The following is a 20,169-nucleotide window of genomic DNA, read 5'->3' on the forward strand; positions in this document are numbered from 1 at the left end:
TCCTGCCTCAATCTGCAGTTCTCCCTCAGATCTTTCCCTTGCTATTGGGATTCCATATGCGGTATTCCCCAGCTGGATTTCCTACCGGCAGCTGGCCAGCTTCTCAATCTGGCTGCTGCTGAGAGGCAGAGAGAGAGAGAGAGAGAGAGAGAGAGAGGGAGAGAGAGAGAAGCTGATTTTTTATTTTTTTAAAAAAGGAAACACAGTTCTCCTGCCATTAATTTCAGCAAGACATCCCCGTTCCACATATTAATGGGCTTTCCTGCTGCATTCTGCAAACACGTATCACACCTTTCCCATCACTCACTCCTTGTCAAAGGAAATAAGCAGACAAGCTCTACGTTAAGCAAACCATTTCAAAAACAGAGTCGCTCCCTTTGTACAGCACTGAAGGCTCAGTCTGGATTATATGTACAGATTCTCAAATGGGACACAACATTTGAATCATCTGTTCAGGCTGGAATTGAGACAAATTGGCATATAAAGAGTTCCTTTAAGTTTTAACATATGGATTATTTTAATCTGGCAAGGTATGTTACATTCTGCCGAAGTTACCAAATGAAATAAATTTCAATATGTACTGGAGTTATCATTTTTATTAATCATGGGACAAAGGCATTGACTAGCATTTATTGGCTGTCCCTAACTATCCAGAAGGCAGCACAGAGTGAATCACATCGCTGTGGGTCTACAGCCACACAGAGACTGACAGATTCCCTTACCTAAAAGACATGAGTAAACCAGATGTTCTTTTATGACAATTGACCATTCACCATCACACTAGCTTTCTATCTGAAGATTTTTAAAATTGAAATCAAATTTCACCATCTTCCATGGTGGGATTTGAACCCATGTACTGAGAATATTAGCTTGGGGTGCTGTAGTACAAGTCCAATGATATTACCATTCCAGAACCATCTCTACTTAATAGCAACAAGTGTAAATAAGTACAATCAGTACACCCAAATGAAAGTCTTCTAAATATTTTATATGTAAGCTACAACAACTTAGTTCTTCCAATCACTATAAGAAACCTGATTTCAATCTGTGATTGGACAATGATACACACTGATCTTGACCTGTTGTTCTGTGAGATCTTCCATGGAGGAGCCGTCACATACAACTCTGTGCAGCTAGAGAGCAATGCAGAGAAACCACCCCTTTTGTATGGCGATATTCCACTAAATAAGTTTAAGTGTCCCAACATAAGTGCACTCGGAGTTAAGGATGGTAAATGGATGAGGTCGTACAGTGGCAGGTGGGTAGGTTGTTTCTAGGGATAGTCATGTCCAGCCAGCAAGTCTTGTCAGATCAGGAGCTAGAGAGGTTAGGGGACTGGGGACAGTTGGGTGGTATGTTCAGGTCAACGCTAGAATTGGGTCATGGGCTAGTCAGTTCAGGCTGTGGGGGGCTAATTAGGGGGGAGTAATCGGCTTCAGTGTAAACAATTAAATGTGGGGGGACGGAGGTGCGACTCAATTACCCAGGAATTAGACTCATGTTGTTTCTACCTCTCTAACATTCCCTGACTAATTAGTCAGGTTAGTCAGAACGTCTAAATTGTCCGACTGTATTTCAAGGTTGGAGATTTTTTTCAGAGGATTCCAGGCAACAAGGGAATTGTCAATCATCTCCAACAATCCTGAGAACAAAAACTTGGGGGGCTTCAAGTTTGATGCACTTTTGGAATATAGTTCAGACCTAAATAACATAACCAGGTCAGCATTATTCAGAAGTTACAACTTAACCCTTCTGCAGATTCCTAATTTTGTATTTGATTCCTAAATTTTAACTGATTTCTAAACTACTACTCTATATCAAGTGATGAAAGCAAGTTAAAAGTAATAAAAATTGAAATATTCCTGACCAAAGCAATAACAGCAACCAGTGCAAATAGTGAATTACAAGATCAGTACTGAGATGGGAATCCATAGCAAAAATTATTAATTGTTATTGCATCTTTCACTACTTTCTCTTGCTCCTTCGCAACTCACAGACACCATCTCAACATCTATGGTTTTTGCTAAAAGAATAAACAAACACTTGAATTATGCATTTTTTCTGCCCAGCTGGAAGTGAGTTGAGGCAACCAGGGGATTAGGGGATGTTAAGCCGAAAGGATGAGAAGGAAGAGCAAGTGAGCACAAAGAAAATTTTGAAAGCATTTTGTATGCATCAAGGATGCAAACTGAAGCTTGAGTGTAGTCTCTCAGCTCCTCACACGATGTAGAACCACTTGCATAACACCTCTCAGCATATAGCAAGTGATTCACAAGTCTCAATCCTCAGAATGTAGATAACGTCTGCAACAAACATTAAAATACATTGCACTGCCGCTTTCCATGAACAGTTTGTATTTTCCAATAAACTATTTCACACTAAAAAATTAAAATCAATAATGACAAGGCAGCCTGGTGGCTACAATGTTAAATACCACATTTAAAAAGAAATGCTTGTTTCAATGGTTAGTGCTCATGACACCCACAGAGGAATTGGCTGAGAGGACTCGCTGAGCTTGATAATTCATCTATCTTGACATAACATGCCGAGTTGAAATGGTACAAATGCTAAAGCACCCCAGGGTTAATGGCTGAGTCTTTACTGATGTTACTTCAGGTCCCTTCATACTGTCAGGATTAGTAATTCCCTGAGCTTCCTCATGACTGAAGTGAGCAGATCAACAACATGGGCAGAAATAAAAGATGTTAAAATTCACCATTGTTACTTCAACATGTATTAACTTTTTACTTTTAAGCTGGTATTGTGATAACATGATGCCTTATTTTAGAAACATTGGAATCTTTGTTTCACAGCTTACTAAAATATTAACAATCTAATTGCAATCAACTTTAATCACAAATAAGCCAAACCAAAGCAAATTATTTTCCAGAATAATCATGCCATTAACATGATGATTGCTGTTAAGAGAAATGAGCACTAACAAAGAAAAACAGATCACAGCTGTGTTTCTAGTTCCCGCTCCAGGGCTCTTCATGAAGAAAAGCATCCACAAACCAGACGGGGCGACCATGCTATTACACCATAAGTCTCATTCAGTTTGACACTGATATGTCAGATGACTTTACAATAAAGGGTCTGGGTCACCACATCAAGCCACTGATACATTTTTCAAAAAATGTGCTGGCAGCATTTAATATTCTCCTTCATCAGTAATGAAACTTAATTGCAAGATCATAACCAGATTGTCATGAGCATTTATTTAAGAGGGGAATTGCTGGAAATCCGGGAGCAACCTACCAATTGCATGTTATCATGTTAACTGTAGTTGGTACATGATTGGAAACCATGCAATGAGGAAAATGTTGCATTCCTGCCTTAAAATAAACATATTTTTTGAAACTAAAGAGGCAGATCTTAGCATTCCCTTCACCTATGTTATCGCTCCATTCACTGCTTCATAAGGAAGGTAAACACTATGAGGGCACAATGCTCCAGATACCAAGTTACCATATTTCCATAAGTAGTTAAATAGAGTGGAAAATGGGACTCTAATTAAGATTCACAAGTGTTGTTTTTAAGATAATCGTTGAATCATTTTTTTAAAAAATAGAAATGACATAAGCTACCAATATGACAACAGGATAGAGCTTTCTCCTATACTGTCTGTTTTTTGAAAAGAACAAAAATTATGACTGCAATTGTTCTTCATGCATAAAAATAGAGTTATGGCTCATTTGGGATGCCTGGCATTACAGTGTGAGGGTACACAAATGTATAATACAGAAACCATGCGCCATTACTGCAGAAGACAGAGACTGTTCAGAGAGACATATGCCATTTTCAGCAGTTGATGATTTCATAGGAAAACCAGAAGAACGGAATGCCAGCTCTTCCATCACCAGGACAGTTCTTTTGCCTTTGGTGGTCATGGAGCATACCTGATTTACAGTTTGTATGTAATGGAGCTGTCAGGGAGGCAATTGACATGAAACAATATTGTTTTACAACATGAAACACACAGAAGTCATCAAACAAAATTAATTTAGGGCATTTATAGGTAACACTCCACTTAATTAGCTAGCTCCTTACACCTCTTTTAAAGCTCATGAGCTTAGATCTTTTATAGTCAACACTGCACCAGATCTTCATGCAATACTGTACATTTATCTAATGTGTATCATGCATTTAAAGGAGTTGGCACAAACACCAGCTCTTAAATATGATTTAAGCAGTTGATTTCATTTGATGTGGGCTGCACCTGCAGAGATTGAGCACTCACAATCATCAGCAATATGTTATCAAACTCGAGTGAATCATTTCATTTCATCTGATGTGTATCCTATGTATACAGGAAATGACACAGAAGCTTGTATAACCAGAAACCATAGTGAGCATCAGCTTTGTGCTTTGTCGAGCAATCCTATCAAAACTCTTGAGGCCCTCAGTCACTCTTTCTTTCAAATGTAATAACATTGTGCCAGATAGATTCATTTGCACCCATATATACAGATGTAATTTCAAACTTCAGTGGCAATTAAAGGTCAATATTCCTCAAAGCACCTCTTCCTGTCCAAACTATGTTACACATTCCACATTCTAACTGTGATCGGATTCCCGAGCAGCTTTGCGAATTTTGGACACATTACTTCTGGTAAACAACAGGAAATCAACAGTTGCAAGCAAATTCTTCCTATCCAGCCTTGTTTACTTTGATCACATTTAAACATATATTCTCAAATAGTTGAGAACCTGTCAGATGTTGGGCAATTTTTTTTTTCCTCTTTGGCCCGCACTAAGAACACAGCAGTAGTCAATGGGTAGTGCAGATCATTCCTGCTAGTTCTTTAGATTTTTATTCCACATTTCAAATGGTGCATGGCTAGAGCTGCTCCCACTGAGGTCATTTTTTTCTATAAGTGCTCCGGGCTGCAGATATTTTGACAGTTGACTTTTGTTCCAAGGCAGAAACAAGACAGGCTGGAAACTGCAGCAAAACAGATGGATAGACAGATAAAGACAAGCAGAGATGGACAGCTAAAAAAAAAAGAAAAAGAACAACAGAGAGCAAGAGATGTAGACAGTGAAAGCAACATGTGATACATAAGGAATACCAGCTAAGTACAAAAAACCCTCCCTGAGCCCTAACAGGTAAATCCCTGAATCTGCTTTGAGGATTTGAAGCTCAGCTCAATTTGTAAAACAGAATTTCTGCTGCTACTGTTCTCAGTTCCCAAAAATAAAGCAAGTGGAAACAAACACAGAGAATGATGGAGAAACTCAACAGGACTGTCAGAATCTGTGGACAGAGAAACAGTTAACATTTCAAGTCTGGTGGGAGTCTTATTCAGAAGGAAGTTGCACCAAATGATCAAAATATAAAAGGCTGCATCAGTAAACATTGCTAAAATTTGTTCAGTAGTGGCAAATGTGAAATGATGTAAAACAGTTTACAGCAACAGCTATAACAAGAGGAAGCAGAAAATGTTCTGGACCTGGCGAACTCTCAGTCATTGGCAGAGTGTACAGTTTTAGTTCCTAATGGCAGTATTAAATCAAACTCACTTTTAAATAGCTTTTGTCACAAGCTGCACATTATCATTTTTCTCTGGAACATTTTTCAAGGCAACATTGATAAAAGCTTCATTTTAGTAAAGCTCATTCATCTCCTGCTAAACTGATGTAAGATTATGTTCGCTCTGTGTCATTGGGTTAAAGTGTTACAACTTTAACCTTCAGCTATTGACATTTCCTTCCTCATCTTTACTACAAGCTTGTTCAATAAATTATAAATAACTCCTTTAAATCCTCCCCTCCCTCAAAAACCTTGGCTGAGCCACCTTGTGTATCAATAGTGTAAAATAATACACTTTTAGTTGCCTATTATCATCTGATCATCTTGTATCCTTATTAAATTATGTAACAAACAATTGCTGTCATAGATTTTACAACACAGTAACAGGCTCTCCTGCTCAGTCAGCCCTCAATATTTGCAAGATGGAAGTGAGCACTGTAAATACTGGAGATTAGAGTCGAGAGTGTGGTGCTAGAAAAGCACAGCAGGTCAGGCAGCATCTGAGGAGCAGGAGAATCGACATTTTGGGCAAAAGCCCTTCATCAAGAATTGCAGTTATCTTAACATTTGCAATTATCTTGATCTTATGTGCATCTAGGATAGCAATATTCTCTTCTCACCCCGTCAAAAATAACACTCACCCACAAATAATCATACACGCAACCAAGTTCACAATTCAAGATAGTCTTTCATCCTTTATCTCTTCTGAAATAAAATAAATTCTTTCATTACACTCCTTCTTGATCAAAGAACCTCAGTGCTGTGAAAAAAAAACTTGGATCTACACCTTGATCTACTCAAAAAAACCCTCTTCTCCAGGAGCTCAGGTCTTATTTTATCATAAATGTCATCATGACAAAGAACGTGATGCCTTTAGCTAATTATTTATCATTGGGTATATGTATTATTAAAAAGAGAAAATCTATCCAAACTACTGTTCAGTCAAGTCAGAACCGAACAGCCAGAGAGATCACTCACTCACATAAACTCCCCTCCACCTAAACACATCCAATATCTTCCATGTACAGATACACACATCACCTACACACATCTAACACCTGCATACACAGATACATATTCCACATGCTCTGCTTATATGCACACAAATTAAATGATAACTATGTACACATACTTCCCAGGCATAGCACACACTCACATTCACGCACACACTCCACAAACACATATGCTTCACTCTCTGTTCATACACTTGACACACTCACATGCTCTCTCTCTCTCTCTCTCTCTCTCTCTCCCCACATACATGAAGTAGAAATAGAATTCAGCCATTTGGTCCATTAAGACTGTTCCACTATTGCTGGTCTGTTGCATCCCGAAGTCTGCATTTTCAGCTATCCCTGAAAACCTTTCGTTCCCTCATCTGATAAGCATCTATCTACCTCTGCCTAAAAATATTCAGTCACCCTACCTCCACTGTCATTGAAGGCAGAGGATTCCAAAGATGAGCAACCCTCATCTCTAACATGAAAAGACAATGCCTAATTTTAATATAGTCTCCCTCGTTCTGAACTCATCTATAACAGTAAATATCCTTTCCACATTCACTTCGTCAAGAATATTTAGGAACTTATGAACTTCAAATACCTCACACTCTTCTGAACTTTGGTGAAAATATGCCTGGCTAGACCAATCTTTCTTGATAAAACAAACCACTCATTCCAAGGAACAATCAAGTAAATTTTCTCTTAACTGCCTGCAATATATTTGCATCTTTCTTTAAATAAAGAGACCAAATCTGCAAAGAGCATTCGAGATGTGGTCTCACGGATGCCCTGGATAACTGAACTAAAGTCATCCTTACATTTCTGTTCAATTTCTCACTTCAGCTAGTTCAAATTTCATGCTCATGTTTTCACCCTTTTTAACATTTAAAATATTAGTTTCAGACCCACTTTTCTCCTTTTCAAACTGGACATAAATTCAATCATTTTATGATTTCTGCTACCTAGAGGTGCCTTTGTTCTGAAGTCATTAAGTAAGCCTGTCACATTACATAATGTCAATTCTGGTCAGTTCCAGAATGTGCTGCTCAAAGAAACTGCATCAAAAACATTCTATGAATTCCTCACCCAGGCTGATTCTTCTGGCTTATGTGTAAATTAAACTTACTGCAATCCCTTTATCACAAATACCCCAATTTTTTCTCATGTACTTCATCCCGTGGTTGCTGTTAGAGGGTCTGTAGATCACTTCCTCAATAGATACTTTTTCCTTACTATTCTTTATCTCTACCCAAACTAATTCCATATTCTGATCTCTATTGTACCAATATCACCTTTGATTAGAAGTGCTTCCCCTCTACCTTACCCTTGTTTCCCATATTTCTTTAATACCACGTATCCGTTAATATTTAGGTCACAATGCTTGTCATTCTGCTGTTATGTCTTCTTAATGGCTATCCAATCATATTTATGCACTTCAATGTGTACTATCAATTCACTTACATTATTATGGATGCTTTGCACATAAAGATGAAGAGCCTTTGGGTTTTTTTTAAATATTTATAGCATCTGGTCTTAGCTAGCAGTATAGTCTGAGGTTTTTTTTCTCTCTGTTTCACTTCTTATTATTCCCTGGCCTTCATTTTCCATATTAATGTTTTACACTCTTTTGATTTGTTACATTTACCGAAGCATTTTTACCCCCTCAGCAGTTTAAAGCCCACTCTTCCTCCTAAATTACATGGCTCATGAGAACAGCAGTCCCAGCATGGTTCAAGAGTAAACCATCCCAACGGCCAGAAACCCCTATCCCCAGTTCTGATGACAGTATCACATGAACTGGAAACCACTTCTCTCACATCAGTCTTTGAGTCACAAATTCACTTACAGTCAGAGAGCTTAAAGTACAGAAAGAGGCCCTTCAGCCTATTGTGTCTGTGTCAGTCATCAAGCACCTATTTAGGCTTGACCATGCTTTTTATTAGCAGTAGAGAGTTGGCTGTGACTGGTATCTCTCAGTATCACCACAGGCTCTTCGTTCTGAGAAAATATGGCTATCCTTCATTTAGAAACAAAATTCTGCCAATTCTCAGTGATTTGCTGAACCACATTCGCACTCTCATGAGGATCTTTCACAGGGATTTGCATTTGCAGTTATTGACAAAGCTTGGTCTGCTTTGTTGTGTAACCGACTCACATTCTCAGCACAGAGTGTATGCACCTCAATATAACCCATTGGATTTTTCCACAGCCTGTAGCCATTTGCACAGACATGTCCTAACTCTTAGCAGGTAAGAGACACAAGCCATTTGACCTCACTATGCATCTTAACATCACCCATTCTGTCCTGAGAACATCTCTTATCAATGTTCAGTTTACTGCCATCCTCCACACACCTATTTTCCTTCCAGGTGTTTGGGATAACTAAGGGAGTGCTTCATCAGGAACAGGGGTTCATCCACCAACTCATAATCATCAATTAGTGTGGTGGGCTGCTTAGACCCTGTTACTGCCTGTTAGTGAAAATGTATTCTGATTGGAGAGAGTGTGGGGTTCTTAAGCTCCAGGAGAATTATTTGACAGATGTTTTCACAATTGGTTACTACTTAAGTGCTCATATTCACTGGTCAAAAGCAAGTTGCTTAAGCCTTTCAAATTTTACCTGAGATTAAAGAATTTTGATGTTACACCTCTGGTACTAATTGGTATGCACCTCGAATGGCCTTTTCACTGCCCCATGGGGTCATACTTTCTGCAGGAAAAAGCAAGTAAACTTTCACTTTTTCTGTGAGTGTCACTTGCTCGGCCAGCATTTGTCACACATCCCTAATTGCCCAGAAGGCATTTAAGAGTCAACCACATTGCTGTGGCCTGGAGTCACAAGTGGGCTAGACCAGGTAAAGATAGCAGACTACCTTCCCTAAAGGACATTAGTGAACCAGATGGGTTTTCCTGACAATCAACAATGGTTTCATCGTCATTGTTAGATTCTTACTTCCAGATTATTATTGAATTCAAATTCCATCTTGGTGGGGTTTGAACCCAGCTATCTCAAAGTATTATCTGGGTCACTGAATTAATAGTTTCACAATAATACCACTAGGCCATTGCCTTCTCATCAGCTTAGTAACAGAAGCCAGTGTTGGACTGGCCACTTTAACTGCTGTGCTATCTACTCAAAAAAGAATACTTCTACCTTTGTCTCACCACACACAGAAATTAAATGAGCAAACAGAGTTGCCTCCACCATTAAATCTGAGCCTGTAGTGACTTCATGGCACATGCTAAGGCTCCTGCTCCTCGGTTCAAGCTGTCTTACCTCAAACTCCCTCCCCTGCTTTCACTCCTAAGACTTTCTCTCCCCATTTCTTACTTTTTCTTTTCCTTCCTATTCATCTCTCTGTCTCTCTCTGTCTCTTTCTCCTGTCTCAAAATTCTAATTTCCATCATCCTCAATATCTACCTTAAACCACTAGCAAAGATGTTTAGAATTTTGGTTTTCGGTTTTCAGATAGAATTCCAATTCTAAGTGCCTCCTTAAGTCTTTTAACTCTTCACGGGATAGAAATTTTAAATCTTCAAAAGTAAATCCCCCTAGTTTTGTGTTATCACCACACTTCAGGTGAGGAGTCCCAAAACTGTTACGCTTTCAGATAGAAAACCTAAAACTGTTAGATGAGGACTACTTGTGTTTTCCTTTACCTGTATTGTAGGGGTGATTAAATAGATGCTTGTAATGTTGGAACCCTCACAGCACAGTAGTTCATACACTAGAATAGGGTAAAAACAATGACTGCAGATGCTGAAAATCAAATACTGGATTAGTGGTGCTGGAAGAGCACAGTAGTTCAGGCAGCATGCAACGAGCAGCGAAATCAACGTTGATTTCGCTGCTCGTTGGATGCTGCCTGAACTGCTGTGCTCTTCCAGCACCACTAATCCATACACTAGAATAGTAGATTGCTAAGACACAGAGTAGTGTTGCAATCAATTTTAACCATATTTTTACCCCTATTCCTGAAAAATCCAAAATTAAAAACTGCATTAGTTGCGTTCTAAAGAGACATTTCTCCCTGTTCCATTTCTTTCTGTTGAAGTTTTGCTGACACTGCAGGGGTGAAGTTTAACTCTAAAATATAGAGTGCAATGTCTACCGTACTTTGGAGTTCTGATGCATCAAAATGTCATTCCTCATATACCCTCAACAGGAATTCTTTTCAAGTTCTACCTATGTCATTAGTACCATTAGGGATCACCACCACTGGAATCTCCCCTTCCCACTCCACATTTTTTTCCCTGCCAAGAGGCGACATCCTAAACACTGGCACCAAACAGACATCGCGGCCATCTAGACTCATGTTGCTTATTGCTCAGAAAAGTGTCAATTTCCCTCACTATACTGTCGCCTGCTACCACTATATTCCTGCTTTCTCTCTCTCTCTCTCTCTCTCTCTCTATTCAGTCCACACACATTCCTTAATGTTACATGTACACACTCATGTGCAACCACACATATGCATACTCACCACATAGTCACAGTTGTTATACGAACTCATATTGTGCGTTCACAATCTGCATACACTCACTCTGTGTACACACTCCACATATTCCACCTCGTGTGTACATTATTAGAAAGCAGCATCATTGACACATGATTAATGTCCTCCTCTTCCTAAACCACTGAAATCAGTCAAATTCAATACATGATGAGAAATCACAACAAATTCAGGAATAAGCATCACTATTGATTTAAGTTAGATACAAAATTCAGACTAAATTTATATTGTGTCTTAGTACATTCTGTTGTAACCATTCACTTCCCTTTGAAAATAAAATGCTTTAATGGACACCTTTTAATCTGAATGGTTAACAATGTTAACAGTCATCCTAAATATTGTATCTAACAGACGTGTGATATGTTTGCAAAATCATATAATTAGTAAAAATAAAATAAACAGAAGTTACTCTTCTATAATATTAAAAATATTAACAAGGAGGCAGAGTAAATGTTATATGTAAAGGTCATATCATAAAATAATGTATTATAAAAAGATTTTTTTTTTAATTGTTGGTGCTTGCTGTGTACTGTTTGGACCAAATATCCCAGTTGCTTAGTTTCGTTCTCCTATTCATTAGTGACTGTGCAGGTATTAATTTCTACAGCAGTATTAGGTTTCTGTAATGTGCAAAGTGAATGTGCTTGGTAAAAACTCATGGGGTGTATTCTAATTTATTGAGTTCTAAAATATTGTAAAAGCTATATTTGGATGTTAACCCAGGGACTCAATAATGCAGCAGATTTGTAATAGATAATTATACTGGTGAGGTGTTAGTGCCTCATGCCATTGTCTACAATGTTCCATGGGATGCTCATCAATGCTTAAATGCCATGTTTTGTTTTTAACTGAGGTATTCTAGTTTAGATATTATGAATTATTTCTATAGCACAGAACTGAGTGTGACACTTAGATTTAGGATGTGAGAATCCTAGATAGGATACAGAAGAGATTTCCCAAGTGGTTCCAGTAATGGGAGATTTTAGTTACAATGTTAAGTTGATGAAGTTGAGAATGTGGGGAGCTTTGATGGAAATTTACAAGGTTATAACAGTTTGGGATTTGTTAGACAAAGTTAGCTGAGGGACACCAATTTAAGATTTTGGGTAAGGTGTGCAAGGAGGATCTGAGTAAAAACCTTTTTTTTGAATGAAGCTAGTGGTAATGGCCTGTCAGGATGATGAAAATGACAGACAATGAATATTTCAAAAGAAAACTGTTTGGATACAAATGAAATAAACTCACAGTTTTACGAGAAAACAGCCGTTGGCTTGCTTGACAGAGAGCTGGTGTGACATGGCGGGCTAAGTAACTTCCTTCTCTGCCATTATGCCTACATAGGGACATTCATTGCTATAAATGTAGAGAGTGGTGAATTTCTATGTACTTTTCCAGATAAAAGAAACAATCTTCTATTTTCCTTAAGACCTTCATTTCATGTTGTTTAGTCAACTTATTATTCAGATGAAGTATCATATAATTATGAACCACCATCTGAAAGCAATGGTAGAAAAGTACAGCAATCTTGGCACAGATTATTAATTACCAATACAAGTAAAACACAAGTAAAAAATTTGAAGATTACAGGCATAGTTTGAGGGCAGGACCTTTCCCACTGGCTTCGTAACGCTGATTTATGGAGGTCAAGTGGCAGTCAGAAGCCTAGCACTGAATGGACAATTGTCAGCCAATTGTCAACTTTCTTCATTGGCCAATTTAGCACCCAGAGGTCTGGTTCACCAACTAATTTAGAATAGTGGGTGGGTTGTCAAGAGGAAATAGTTGGCTACTTTTTAAAGTAAGACAGAGTCAGAACACCTCAAGATGGAGACCCCACCTCTCTGTAGCAAGTTTTCCATGTTAAAATTTAAACAACCCTTTCCATCATTGATGCATGGCTAATGTCCTCCTCTTCCCAGACAGCTGAAATCAGTCACATATAGTGCATGATGGAAAATCACAACAAATTCAGGAATAAGCATTACAACTGAATTTTTAAATTAGATACAAAATTCAGACTAAATTTATATTGTGGCTTAGTACATTTTGTCTTAATTATTCAATTCCTTTTGAAAATGCTTTAATTGACGCCTTTAAACCTTAATGGTTAAAAATGTTAAGTCATCATAAATATTGTATGTAACAGATGTGCGCCATGTTAGCGAAGTCATACAATTAGTAAAAAAAATTAGACAGAAATTACTCTTCTAAAATGTTAAAAATATTACCAAAGATGCAGAATAACTTAAAGTGTGATATGTAGCTGCCGCTGAAGCCAGGGCAGTGGAAAAAGCCTCAAAATATTGTTTGCCTGTTCTACTGCCAAGGTGCCCCCTTTGGTCAGATGGGCTGCTCTATGATGCTTCCAGAGGTTTGGAGTCAGTCAGCCTCTGATCAAAGGCTCTAATTGGCTTTCACTGGTTAGCAAGTGCATGGAGTTGGTTCATCAAGTTGTACTCATCCCATTGCCAGGCAAATTGGTAGCTGTGATCAGGAGTGCAGGTAGCATCTGCGAGAAAAACATTTTTCTGGAGTAGGATGATCAATCTAAAATGTTGGGCCAGATTTTTGCTAAGTTGGAAATACTCCAAAGATTTTTAACAATGATAGATGCTAAGTTCAAAAGAAGGAAAGAATGATGACTGCAGATGCTAGAGATCAGAGTCTAGAGTGTGGCGCTGGAAAAGCATAGCAGGTCAGGGAGCATCCGAGGAGTAGGAGAATTGACGTTTCTGGCATAAGCTCTTCATCAGGAATGACTTATGCTTGTTTCAAGAGAGTGTTGCACCTATAATGTATAATCCATAACTTCATGACATAGTCATAAACCTTCTTGAAAGGCAAATAAAAGACTTTAAGCTTCATTGTCTAAAGGCTTTTAAATCTCCTGTTCATTAAAAGTGAATAAAACAAAACTTTAAACCACCATTGAGATTTTAAACAGAAACCTTCTGATGGACTGCTTTGATTAACACGCTATCTGGTTTTGATCATTAAAAAAAGTCTTGTTATGTGATTTCAATAGATTTTTTTGCTGACATTTCCCCAAGGCCTATTAATACGTCATTATGAATGCTCAGCCAAGTTTCAAAAGCAGTAAATTATCTCAACAGAGTATTTGAGTTCATGGTTTGTTTGTCAGCTTAAGTAAACTACAAGAGGAGCAATTGTCTTCAATATGGTGTCTGAATAAAAGTTTGCTTTCATAAAAGACTAACACAATTGGTTTTTCCTTAATGGAAGCTTTTTTTACTATCCAAATATAAAAGAGTGAGCACTATATTGTATTACAAAAGTTCTTTTCTCATCTCCATGTGGAAGATTTCTTTAACCTTTATATTTGATCTTTCCATATTGTATACTGCATAAGTGTGTCTGGAGATGATATGGAGGTATGAGAGGAAATGGGATTGTGGAGGTTAATGAAGGGACTTGGTGTGGTTAAGAATTGAGGGCATCTAGTGACAACCAGAACTAGTTCAAGTCCCAAAGAACCAAAGTGGGCTTTCTAACCAACCTGCCTTGGCACTTACCCACCTCTGTGGTCATGTAGGCTCTGCTTCTGCGGTTGAGGTACTTGGCTCAGTCCATAACCCTAACCCCTGCTTCCCCAGAAGTAGAACAGTGCACCTGGGCTGATCTGCCATGTCAGAAAATCTCTTGACAGGAACTAGCATCTAAGCAACAAAAATACAGCTAGTGAATGTTGACATGTCTGTCTACACTGCTGAATGGGTTGAGCATTTTCCATTTTTATTATTGCAGTTAGTTAAATAAGTCAAATAAAGTCAAAAGGATGGTGTCATCAAAATCAGACCAACACCACCAGGTAAACTGATGGAAGTAGAACATATTTAGAAAGCAACATTTTCACATGTAATTAATGACAAGGATGCAATATAAGAACCTACATTTATCCGGTTTATTGTTTAGAAACTAATCCACGAACATTATCCTTTCTTAGACTAACAAGTTTACTTTCTATTTTAATCAAGTTAAAAAACAATGCTTGGCTTTGCAGTTTTGACTATCATTCGTTTACAATTACGGCTAAACAAGTATTGCTTTGTCCAAAACCACTAACTATAATCCATGTTAAATTAGACTTTCAAAACATTAATGCAAATTTGAACTTTATAATAGAGACAAATATACATAAAGTTCAACAACAAATTATTTTGTATCTTTCCTAAGGTCTGCAGCATATCATGATAAGTTAATGCTCATATCAAACAGTTAAAATGCAGAACCTCACTCAGAATCCCTGTTATGCTTCAGCATTGGATGGTCATTTTTCTATAGAAAAGGCTTGGCTGTAAATGGTCTTAATAAGTATTGTAAGGACTGGAAACAGGGACTTCTCAAAAGGTGTCAGCTTTTTAGCATAGTTCAATCCTGAGATGTGAATGCATTGGCTGATGAGATGGTCCTCTGCAGATTCCAAACAATATCTGGCTATTCAAGGGGGTTAACAAACATTACAATATTGATAAGTGCATTTGATCTCTACTTCCCTTCACAAAGAGGTTTCTAAAAATTAGCATACTGACAGCAAAAAAATCAGTCAGGCCCAAAAAAAGCAACAAAAGGAAGAATTGTTTCTGCCTGGATGTTTGAATAGGCAGTGGAGCAATTTTATCAAATGTTATCCAGAAAGCCTATCAGCATTTTACATTTTTGTTTTAGTTCATATACACAAAGAATGTTTTTTTCTCTTGTACTATCTACTTTTCATGTCTGCTCACAATCAGAGGAACCTGCATTTATATAGCACCTTTAACACAGGACAATGCTCCCAGGAGCTTCTCCGAAGAATATTTTGCCATCAAACAATAGCAAGCAAATGCAGGAGGATAGGTGACTAAAAGCTAAGGAAAGGGGCAAGATTTTAAGGAGCATCTTAAAGGAGAACAGAATGGAGAAAGATGCTTCAGGGATTAGGCAGCTGAACATGTGGCCATAAATAATGCAATGATAAAAGACAGAAATGTTCAAGAGGCCAGAATTGGATGTTCTCAAAGGTCACATGTTCTCTGAAGTTTAGAAGAATAAGAGACAATATCATTGAAATCTACAGAATACTGAAGGAGCTTGATAGGATAGATGCTGAGAAATGGTTTCCACTGGTCAGGGGATTCAAAGCTCAGGAGGAGTGCCTCAGGATAAAAGGCCAATTAATTATGACTAAGATAAAGATAAATTATTTCACTCAAAAGGTTGTGAATCTTTAGAATTTTCTAACCAAAAGGTGGAAGATGCTCTATTGTTGAATACATTTAAGGCTGCAGTAGACACATTATTGGTCTGTCAGGAATCAAGGAATATGGGATGTGGCAGGAAAATCCACAATCAGCCATGATCACAGTGAATGGCAGAGTCGGTTCAAAAGGCCAGATGGTCTACTTCTACTCCTGTTTCTTGTGTTCTTATGCTCTTGTGGATTTACAGCTGATAAATATTACAAATGTAAGAAGGAACAGTTTACACAGTGAACTGAATGTCATCTCAACTGACTTCAACTTGGCCCATCTTCAGAAACATTGACAGAGCATGCATGTGCAGAATAACTCAACATCTTCATGATCCTGTTTACAGAGCCTTCTCTTTTATAAATAAAATAACTGAATACAAATTCTCCAAAGCCTATATTTGAAGTCACCATTCTCTGGGTTACTAGCCCAAGAACCTATGTTCTACAGCACTAATATGGAGATGCCGGATTTGGACTTTCTACAGCACTGTACTAAAAGACTCAGTCCTTTATAAACTGTGATTCTGTTGTTCCAATCTTATTCAAGAGGGGGTGCTGTAACAGTACTGAATGAGCATAATGACAACCTGACCAGTTGCTTAGGTGAATTCCATTATGATTGTGGCTGACAGGAACTTTTTACACCCATGCACCCACCCCTCCTGTGGACAGTTGCTTTTTTACAAAATATATCTGAACTATTTAGCGCGAAATGCTTTCAAATATGTTCAATTGAGATAGATAGGCCCTGCACACCACCTTTCTTAATTGCTGCAAATTCAGGGATTGAATTATATCTCAACATCACACTCTAATTAACCTCTGGCTACCAACTTTGTTTCATCTGATGAATAACTTGATCTTCTCCCTGTACAATACCATTGATATATGAGTTTATTATGATATTTATCTTTACCCTCAGATTGGTTCTATTTTTACACCATGGCAGTTGATACCGTTCACAAATTCTGTCCTTTTTAATATGTTACATTTTTGGGTTCATTTTGCTGTTGTAACATAAATATCAAACCTGGCAGCTATTTGGGAGGCAGAGAAGTACCATTGGTTAAAGCACAGGAGTATCGGCTGTACAAGCAGAGAAACTAATAGGCACAAAACTGTTTCCACAAGACTACTACTAGGAGGAGGGTAACATTACAGTATAACTGGTTCATGTCGACATTTTCCATTAGAAATGTGAACATGAAAAATTATAATGGGAAAAAGGTGATAACTGAGGCTAAAGTTCACGCTCTGTCATTTAATTGGCAAGTTTACAGAAAGTGAAATGATGGTAACGATTGTTATTCTATATTCACACGAATAATGAGATTCAACCGCTGAAGTAGCATCCACTTAACAGTTTTTGTTTCAAAAGGTCCAGATCAGCACTTAGGTCATTTCACACTCCAGATTTTAAAATAATTAAATTTGGCTTTAAAATGTTCAACGCCAAAGTTTTCAACAAAACTGGGACCTGCTCAAACCCCAAGACTTACCTTATTAGATTTGCATAATGCATTTTAAAGCTATAAATAATTGTATCATTACATTTCATCCAAACTTTGGGGGAAGGGATAAACAACCATATTAAAAAGGGACATATTTACTGAGTATTAACAGCCAACAGTCTTGGTGAGGCATGATAAACTGCTTTATAGTTAACCTAGGTCTGTCTATCCCTTTCTGTAGGGAAGAATGTTTGCCTTTGGAGATGGGCATTAAGGACTACTTGAAAATCCTTCAGTGGCCCAATGCTAGCGCTGAAGCAGGTAGATCCTTCCGAAGTCCAGTGTTCTCAATGGAACATCCCACAAATCACAGCCTTGCTTATTCAGCTCCATCCTTTCGGTTCCCTCTCTCACACACACACACAGATGCAATAAACATTTGTGTCACAATTATGCAATTGTACCTGCACCTTTGGGGAAACAATTAAATTAAGAGCATTTCTACATAATTTATGTTACATTTTAATGCCAAATTAAATAAATACAAAAACCTTGAAGAAATAGGGCAATCACCCTGGACCTCAAAACAGACCAACGCTAAATAACTTGTTTGAGCTTTTTCCAGCATGAGTTAATTATAAATGGAAAGTGGTCCAATTTCCATTAAGTGCTTGAAGTGTTGAGGGGGGCGTGTTGGTGTGGAGAGCCCTCATCACCAATCTCAAGTGGTGCTGTAATGCAAAGGAAATCTCACCTGACTTTGTACGTTAACCCGAAATACTGTCATTGTAATACTGTTGGAGGGGTCCAAACACATACACAGTACATCACTGATAATAAACACAGGCACACAGGTGGTATTAAGACTCAACACATCAATCTCAGAAAACACCGCTGTGGTGCCGGTTCGAACCTACCTCTGAACAGTGCCCAGAGAGAGGAAAAAGAACAGCAGTCCACACAACTCAAGTATGCAATTGATTGTAGGGTTGACAGCTAGGAACACACACTCCAGCTCATCAATACAGTAAATTCCATGAGCCACAGCTCAGCTGAGATCCCACGCCTCCAGTGGTTACACGGATCTTTTTTTTAAAAAAAGGAAAATCTGGAGTTTTTTTCTCTCTCTTTCTTTTTATCCCTGGATTCAGCTACAGTAAACCCACAAGTCTGAAGCCGGATTGATACACGCTGCTGCACAGAAAACCGAAGGCGATAGTCCTTGTGTTTCTCGGTGGCTCTGAAGAGGTTCCAATAGACATCACCAGCAATGAACAGGTTCCTAATAGAGCAAATCCAGGAGGGAGCTTCCAGCTCCCCGCACAGACACCATCGCCCTCTTTACACCAGACAAGAAAGAAATGATCAAATCCCTGCAGGTCTCCTTTTCATGTATAGATTTTTTTTAAAAAAAAGCAGCCGAGCAGCAGGAAATCCGAGCAGCCGCTTCCAATCGCCTTTCTGAAATTAGAGAGAAAAAATAGCTGGCTGGGGGAGTGGTGTTTTTTTTTAGCGCAGTTACTGCGCGGTCTCAAAAATACTAAAGAGGATAAAAGAGACAGAGGCAGAATATAGAGCAAGATTAACATTAAAGAAGGGCTTCTGGATACTGCCAAGTGTCCCACACTGTTACCAATAAACGATTCGCTTTCATCAGAGGAGCCCGGCGTGTTTTAAATATTTATTGAAGTTTTCCTCTCACACCTTTTGCGATCAGTTAAGTTTGCACAGCTCACGACTCTGTAGCTCATCTGCCCCTCTCCAGCTCCTCCCCCTCACAGCGGCCCTCTCTCTTTATCCTCCCTGTTTCCCTCTCATCCTTCCAGCTTTCTCTTTACCACAACTACCTCCCTGTGTTCCGCTCCCATATCCCATTTTATCCCTATATATCCCCCAAAGCTCCCTTCCTTACCCCTCTTTATTTCCCTTTATCCTCAGTGTTTGTCCCTCTTCCTGTCCTATTATCCCTTCCTCCATCCCTCCCTCCTGGTTGCCTCCCATCTCCCCAAATTCACTTCCCTGTCCCTCTTCCCCTCCGTCATTTCTACATTTATGTTTGGAAATCTCTCTCCAACTTTTTTTTTTAACTTTTTTTTTGCTTTGATTGTGTTTCTATTAGAATACAGAGTAAACCATTTAGGACTGAGATGAGGAGAAATGACTTCACCTAGAGAGTGGTGGGCCTTTGGAATTTGCTACCACAGCAAGTGACTGAGGCCAAAACATTGCATGATTTCAAGGAAGGTTTGGATATACCATCTGGGGCTAAAGGGATCAAAGAATATTGGGGAGATTAGGGACAGGTTATTGAGTTGAAAGATCAGCTATGATCATAATGAATGATGGAACAGACTTGAAGGGACAAATAGTCAACTCCTACTCTTATTTTCTATGTTTCTATCCCTTATATTCCCCAACT

General features: G+C 38.4%; 1 protein-coding gene across 2 annotated transcripts in view; it reads right to left on the reverse strand.

Annotated features, from left to right (window-relative positions):
• The window catches only part of sgcd (sarcoglycan, delta (dystrophin-associated glycoprotein)), a 557,633-nt gene extending 538,260 nt beyond the window's left edge, over positions 1-19,373 (reverse strand). For both annotated transcript variants that reach the window (XM_072590525.1, XM_072590522.1), the window contains exon 1: positions 18,668-19,373. The gene's annotated coding sequence lies outside the window, so the exon portion shown is untranslated. The remainder of the gene's footprint in view (positions 1-18,667) is intronic.
• Positions 19,374-20,169: the final 796 nt, after the last annotated feature.

Source organism: Chiloscyllium punctatum, chromosome 20 (genome assembly GCF_047496795.1).
Source record: "Chiloscyllium punctatum isolate Juve2018m chromosome 20, sChiPun1.3, whole genome shotgun sequence".
Lineage (NCBI taxonomy): Eukaryota > Metazoa > Chordata > Chondrichthyes > Orectolobiformes > Hemiscylliidae > Chiloscyllium > Chiloscyllium punctatum.